Below are 7,500 nucleotides of genomic sequence, written 5' to 3' on the forward strand. Positions count from 1 at the left end.
CGTGGCTGTGAGGTAAGAAGCTTGCTTCCCAACCCCATGGTTCCGAGTTCAGTCCCACTGCGTGGCACCTTGGGCAAGTGTCTCCGACTATACTTCCAATACCGTATGAGGTGTCCCACTGCTATTTTTAGTGGTTTGAACGATCATATAGAGTTGTGGTTCTCAATCCGGGTCCATATGGTTCCTGGGGGTCAATATAAGATTTCAAGGGGCTATGCAAAAAAATTGTAAACTGGGGATCCACATTAGTATTTTAAGGGTTCCTGAAAAAATTTTGCTTTACGTCTGTGTATTGGTATGGATTACAAGAAACAGCTAGGTTTCTTTTTTTTTCCACCAACATTTTACATAGTTAAACCTACACAAGTTAATGTGTGAAAAACAAAATAAGGATTTTGAACGAACATCGAATGGCTATGGAGGTCCGCCAGAATAAAATAGTAATCGAAAGGGTTCATAGATAAAAAATGGTTGAGAACCCCTGATGTAAAGGAAAGCTTCCATGAAAATAATCCTTTTTTCCAATAGAAACAAGGCCTGAAATTTTGTGGGAGGGGGGGCCAGTCGATTAGATCGACTCCAGTACGCAACTGGTACTTAATTTATCGACACCAAAAGGATGACAGGCAAAGTTGACCTCAGCGAAATTTGAACCCAGAACGTAGCGACGGGCGAAATACCGCTATGCATTTCGTTCAGCGTGCTAATGGTTCTGCCAGCTCGCCGCCTTCCATGAAAATAATCTTTTCTACTCAAGGCACAAGGCCCTAAATTTTTGGAGAGGCGGCCAGTCAATTAGACCGACCCCAGTACGCAACTGGTACTTAATTTATCAACACCGAAAGGATGAAAGAATAAACACATAATCATATATATATATATAATCTTTTCTACTCTAGGCACAAGGACCGAAATTTTGGGGGAAAGGTCCAGTCAATTTGATTGACCCCAGTACGCAACTGGTACTCAATTTTATCGACTCCAAAAGGTTGAAAGGCAAAGTTGGCCTCAGCGGAATTTGAACTCAGAACGTAGCGACGGGCGAATTACCGCTAAGCATATCGTCCAGCGTGCTAACGATTCTTATTTCTTTATTGCCCACAAGGGGCTAAACATAGAAGGGACAAACAAGGACAGACAAGGGGATTAAGTCGATTACATCGACCCCAGTGTGTAACTGGTGCTTAATTTATCGACCCCGAAAGGATGAAAGGCAAAGTCAACCTGGGCGGAATTTGAACTCAGAACATAACGGCAGACGAAGTACCGCTAAGCATTTCACCCGGTATGCTATCGTTTCTGCCAGCTCGCCGCCTTGTTGATGATAATAACGCCGGATGAGAGAACATAAAGAGGTTTTCAAGGAAGAAATCAGGTGAGAAGTAAAGACTAAAAGAAGGAAAGAGAGAAGAAAATAAGCAAAAGAAGAAGATGAAAGAAAGGAAGAACGCTGTTAATGCTTTACATCATCTTAGCACGTGGAAGCAGTTAATGAGGACGATCTTTAGATGCATTGGACGGAAATGAAGGCTGATGCGAGTGAGCGAGCCAGAAGAAGTAATACTACAGTTTTGTAGAGAGAAACTGAAGAATTAATTGCTTCTGGAATTCAGTGACAAATGTAACGAAGGAATCTATTTCAAATTCTTCAACGAAGCTTTTCATCCGAAATGACTGCACAAAGAGTGCAAACAATATACGTATGTATGTGTGTGTGGAGTCTAATTTATCTATCTATCTATCTATCTATCTATCTATCTATCTATCTATCTATCTATCTATCTATCTATCTGTCTGTCTGTCTATCTATCTGCCTGTCTTTCTGTCTGTCTGTCAATCCATCATCCATCTATCTGTCTGTCTGCCTGTCTGTTTGTCAGTATATATGTGTGTGTGTGTGTGTGTGTGTGTGTGTGTGTGCATGTGTATGTGTCTGTGTCTGTGTCTGTGTGTTTGTTGAAATTTCGTTTATGTAAAGCAGTAATAAAAACCAGTTGTTAGAACTCAAGATACTTTTGCTTTAGAATAACTTGTCAAGAGACTGCAGAGCATAATATTACTTACATTTTAAACATCGATGGCTATGGAGATCCACCAGAAGAAAATAGTAATCGAAGGGGTTAGATAAAAAAAAAATGGTTGTGAACCCCTGATGTAAAGGAGGAACTTCCATGAAAATAATGCCTTAATGAAAATAATGTTCTTGGTAAAAGAACACGAGTTATGTAATCACCTTCATTAGCTCACGGCTCTTTCTGCTATAGGAATCAGTGCACTCAAAGTTGAGTGCGTGTGCAACATCTAATAAATTTCTCGGAGTTACGAAAATAAAGTGCATGTATATTTCGGAAACAAGCATGCATACTGACGTGCATATACACATTCATGCATACACACACACACACACACACACACGAAGATATGTATATATCATTGTGTGTGTGAAATAAGTATGTATAAAAATTCTATGTCGTCGATGTGCAAAAAAGAACAGGAGTAACCAGCAGTTTCATCTTCACCAATATCTAAAGTTTGTTTTCAATGGTGGTATGGGTTGGACGGTTCGATAAGATATATATATATATATATATATATATTTATTTATATTTGTATGTATATAAATACATTTGTATGTGCATATATATATATATATATATATATATATACATATATATATATATATATACATATATATATACATATATATATATATATATATATATATATATATATATATATATATATATATATATATATATATATATATATACATATATATATATATATATATATATATATATATATATATATATATATATATATATATATATAGATACATATATATATATATATATATATATATATATATATATATACATATATATATATATATGTATGTATGTATATACACACACATACAAACATGCGTACACACAGATATTCACATATGCTCATATATGCATATATACATACATGCAGGGAGAGAGGGAAGAAGGGAAAGCAAAATAAAGCGGATCATAGTTTAATGTAACTTTAAACTTTAGTGGGAGTCGTAACAGAAGGAATTTAACAGATGATATACAACAGACTAGTCACATCCTCCTCCTCCTCCTCCTCCCCCCTTTTCTTCCTCTCCTTCTTCTCCTCCTCCTCCTCCTCCTCCTCCTCCTCTTCTTCTTCTTCTTCTTCTTCTTCTCCTCCTCCTCCTCCTCCTCCTTTTCTTCTTCTTCTGCTTCTCCTTCTCCTCTCCTTCTTCTTCTTCTTCTTCTTCTTCTTCTTCTTCTTCTTCTCCTTCTCTCCTTCTTCTTCTTCTTCTTCTTCTTCTCCTCTTCCTCTCCTTCTTCTTCTTCTTCTTCTTCTTTTTCTCCTTCTCCTCTCCTTCTTCTTCTTCTTCTTCTTCTTCTTCTTCTCCTTCTCCTTCTTCTCCTTCTCCCCTCCTTCTTCTTCTTCTTCTTCTTCTTCTTCTCCTTCTCCTCTTCTTCTTCTTCTTCTTCTTCTTCTTCTTCTTCTCCTCTTCCTCTCCTTCTTCTTCTTCTTCTTCTTTTTCTCCTTCTCCTCTCCTTCTTCTTCTTCTTCTTCTTCTTCTTCTTCTCCTTCTCTTCCTCTCCTCCATCTCCTCCTCCTCCTCCTTCTTCCTCATCTTCTTCTTCTCCTTCTCTTCCTCTCCTCCATCTCCTCCTCCTCCTCCTCCTCCTCCTTCTTCTTCTTCTGCTTGTGTCATTATCATCATCACCACCACCACCACCACCATCATCATCATCGTCGTCATCGTCGTCGTTATTATTATCACCACCACCACTACTACTACTACTACTACTACTACTACTACCACTACTACTACTACTACTACTACTACGACTACTACTATAATTATTATTCAGTTAAGTAGTGTTACAAGCGTTTAAGATAGTCTTACATAATACGCTGTATTGTTGGAGATCGCATGAAAGCCGGCGATAAGTGAAACGGACGGTATTGTCGTCAAAGCTTCCTTTATTATCTCTGCTTTTGGTCATCTTCACTAAAGTGTTTTCATTATACTGTTCTACCATTAAAATAAAAGTAATACTAATCTTAATAATTTACAGTTTTGGTCTTGTCTTTGTTCGACTAGAACAGAACGGAAAACTTCAGATTACAATTCCTCTCAAACATTGAGGAAACGACTTTTGATCGGATTTTATTTAATGAAGTGGAAGTCGAGGTCAATAATTCGCAATGATTTCACGATAGAAGTTATTGTCATTATTGTCAAATGTGGTCTAGTGGTCAGGGTGCTGCACTCAAGATCGCAAGATCATGGTTTCGATTCCAGGATTAGGCGGTGCGTTATGTTCTTGAGCAAAACACTTCGTTTCACGTTGTTTCAGTCTGCTCAGCCGTAAATGAGTAACCCTGTGCTAGACTGGGGTCCTGTTCAGAGAGAATGTTATGATCATGGTTAATTAATTAGTTAGTTAGCTAGCTAGTTAATGCTCTCCGTGCCATGAAGCACATAAGGCCGCAACATGATCTCTCCAACTAGCCCTGTTTTCTGCCATTGTTCTGGTCCCATTCCAGCTTCCCCAACCTTGTCTCCTTCCCTTGTCAGTGGCCCTTCTCCATGTGGTTTTAGGGCGCCCTGCTGCTCTTTTCCCTTCTTGCTACCTTAGTGTTACCATACAATGACTTTCTCGATCTTGTCTGAGGACGTGTCCACTCCAGCCTCAGTGTCTACGTCTTATCTCGTCACTGATCCCCTTCATGTTCGTTGTTGTCCTTATACGCCACGAACACCTAGTAACCAGCGCTGTGAGTCTTAAGAATCGAGACAGTAATTGTCCAGGGTTGATGATCATAGTATAAACTGAAACCCAAAGAAAAGGGCTGTTATCAAAAACATTACACGTATGCCATAATGGTTTAGCTAGGATTATCAGCGCCTGGAACGCAAAGACAATATTGATTACTTCCAGCTTAATTATCAGGCATGATAAGCAAGAAGAAATCTTACCCTCCTTTACCTCTGCACTCAGGGGAGGATACTCTTCCTTCTCTCTTGCTGCATCTCTGCAATGACTATCCAACGCCTTGATTATAGACTGTCTAACGCGTTCTTTTATTGAATATTTATAAGATCAAACAAAAATGACCTGCCTCAAAATGAGCTTGGGCCCTTCAAGTTTCTCAAGTAATCTTTATATAATAAGTTTTAAACGGTATTTATGAGCTGACTCCTCTAAGATAAAATATACCTAAATCAGGAATTTGAAGAGGAGGACATTAAAGGAAAATTAATCTTTTGACAGTAAACAGTCGCAGGCTTGGCCATTTGGTTAGAAGCTTGCTTCCCAACCATATGGTTTCGGTACCTTGGGCAAGTGTCTCCTACTATAGCCTCGGCTCGTCTAAAGCCTCGTGAGTGGATTTGACAGACAGAATCTGAAAGAAGCCTGTCGTACATATATATATATATATATATATATATATATATATATATATATATATATATATATATATATATATATATATATATATATATATATATATATATATGAGGTGATTAAAATCAAAATAAGCAACAAGGATATCCAGAGGTAATGCAGTACGATCGTTTCATGCGACTCCATTTAACTGAACAAATTGAGTCGCATGAAACGATCGTACTGCATTACCTATGGATATCCTTGTTGCTTATTTTGATTTTAATTACCTTGTTTTTAAAATGTATGGATAATACCATACTAAATTCTTGTGCCTAAACTTAAGTAGCATATTTACCTGAATCTATATATATATGTAGTTCAAGTTCATAGGAAAACAAAGATGAAGATAGGTGTTGGAACAACAAGCAAGTGTATTAGTTTGACACTCGGGGAAAATGGAAGAGTATTTTGCATTTCGAGCCTATGCTCTTCAACAGAAAGGAATAAGAGGAAATAAACAGAGAGAGAATGAATAAAGACGTGTTGGGTTCAGTGGTCCAGCATGGCGGATCCTGACAGACATACACAGACATAAAGACACACACACACATCGATAATACATACATATACATACATACATACATACATACATACATACATACATACATACATACATATATATATATATATATATATATATATATATATATATATATATATATATATATATATATATATATATGTATGTATTCATGTGTGAGTGTCTTTATGTTTGTGTATGTCCGTCACCACGACTTGAGAATCGGTGTTGGTGTGTTTCCGTAGCCGTATCTTAGCGGCTCGGCAAAAGGGAACCAACAAAATAAGTACTAGGCTTAAAAGAAAAACAAAAGAGCACTGGGGTCGATTTATTCGACTAAAATTCTTGAAGGCGGTGCCCCAGCATGGCCGCAGTCTAATGAGATAAACGTTAAAAGATCGTATATCGGTTAATACGAAAAATAACTTAATTCTTTATTATAAATTCCTACAGTTTCCATTCATGGCGAGCCTAGCAGATCAATCATTCGCCGATTTCAAAGGGAATTCTGTAATTATCAAAAGTGAATACACTCACATTAATCCCAGCTCATGAACAGCAATATGTTGTAAAACAATATTGTTGAAGTCATGTTAATAAGTTAATTACTAGGATTGATTTCTCCATTGAGTGTCGGTTCCTTCAAACTCTTGATCTAGTTATATATATACCCTCTGTTTTCTTTGAGCGAATATAAAGTAAGTTTGTACATGAATAAGTCAACCAGCTTAAAACAACGAGATATTGTGGCAGCCATCAAAACTGGAAAAACCCACTTTATGAAAACACTATTAACGTCATATTTGCCGAAGAACTTCTTCCGGTAATTAACTTTATGAAGCAGCATGGTTTTCTTCATAAAAATCTTAACTGTCATTGCCGTAATGTTTCTCAGAACAAGACAAGATTCTGTATAGAAAGATAACCATACATGGATGTACCAAGTGAAGAAAAGTGCCAAATATAAACAGTATGAAACAATTCTTAAAATATCATTTTATTTATTAGTTATTTATTTATTTTGGTCGATCAAGAAATCTTACGTAAACGTTGCCAAAGTACGCCAATTAAATTCATAATACGGTAAATCATTCTTTGAATTCTGTTGTATCCTGGGAGAGTCGTTTTACCAATAATCCTTTCTACAATAGGCACAAGGTCGGGATCCGTGTGAGCGTGCGTTATATAAGTTCAAAAAAGAAAACGACAAAAAAAAACAACAAAATCTTCCACAAGGTAACCTCGTGGATATCGTTGGCGATTTTTTCTTCCTCCGTCTTCCCTTCTTTGGACTTTCCTATGTTTCCGACGAAGAGTTCCGCTCGAAACATCAACATCAAATTGTCTTTCTTTCCTTTCCCGAGCGTCCAGTAACACAATATCTGTATCACGTCCTCGTGTTGTTGTTTTTGTTGTTTTTTGCATTTTTTTGTCGTTTTCTTTTTTGAACTTATATATATATATATATATATATATATATATGTATGTGTGTGTGTATGCATATATATGTGTATA

At 36.8% G+C, this 7,500-nt stretch overlaps 1 protein-coding gene across 1 annotated transcript in view; it reads left to right on the forward strand.

Moving 5' to 3' along the window:
* LOC106874268 (uncharacterized) overlaps nt 1–7,500 on the forward strand; it is a 64,748-nt gene that overhangs the window by 27,388 nt on the left and 29,860 nt on the right. The window lies entirely within an intron of this gene.

This window comes from Octopus bimaculoides, chromosome 7 (assembly GCF_046866305.1).
Source record: "Octopus bimaculoides isolate indiv1 chromosome 7, ASM4686630v1, whole genome shotgun sequence".
Classification (NCBI taxonomy): domain Eukaryota; kingdom Metazoa; phylum Mollusca; class Cephalopoda; order Octopoda; family Octopodidae; genus Octopus; species Octopus bimaculoides.